This window comes from Pogoniulus pusillus, chromosome 17, assembly GCF_015220805.1.
Source record: "Pogoniulus pusillus isolate bPogPus1 chromosome 17, bPogPus1.pri, whole genome shotgun sequence".
Taxonomy (NCBI): Eukaryota; Metazoa; Chordata; class Aves; order Piciformes; family Lybiidae; genus Pogoniulus; species Pogoniulus pusillus.
In genome coordinates this window covers 567,465-568,141 of record NC_087280.1, presented here as the reverse complement: position 1 = coordinate 568,141, position 677 = coordinate 567,465, and positions in this window count along the sequence as shown.

The following is a 677-nucleotide window of genomic DNA, read 5'->3' as shown; positions in this document are numbered from 1 at the left end:
GGAGCTGCTGTCCCGGAGGCTGTAGGGCCGCTGTACTGGGGGATGTGGGGCTGCTGTGCTGGGGGAGGTGGGGCTGCTGCCCGGGAGGATGTGGGGCTCCTGTCCCAGCAGATACGGGGCCGCTGTCCCGGAGGTTATCAGGCTGCTATCCAGGGTTACAGAACTCACATCCCAAGCTCCTGGAACTACTACACTGGGACAAGTGGGGCTGCTGCCCTGGACTTACAGGACCCCGGTCCCAGGGAAAGTGGGGCTGCTGTCCCGGGGGCGGTGGCTCTTGCTGTTCCGCGTTACAGAACCCACATCCCGAGCTCCTGCAGCCCGAGGCTTTCATGGGGCGGTTACGGATGCCATCCCAGGGCCGTGGGGCTGCGGTCCCTGGACGCTGGACCGCCGCGGGGGTGCCCGCGGTGGCGCAGCCCGGCCGCGCCCGGAGCCCGGCGGCCCCTTTAAGGAAGTGGAAGTTGGTCGAAGTTGGGAAAGTTTTCGGTGGCAAGGAGGGGAAGAGGAGCAGACGATGCAGACCTCCCTGACCCCACGGCAACAACAACACAAAAATGCCCCGCACCCCCCCGGGGCGGAGGGGGCCGGGCCGGGCCGGGATTGGCGGCGGGCGGCCCGGGGGCGGCCCTGGGCAGGCGGGGCGGGGGCGGGCGGGTCCCGGCCCCGCTGCTCCG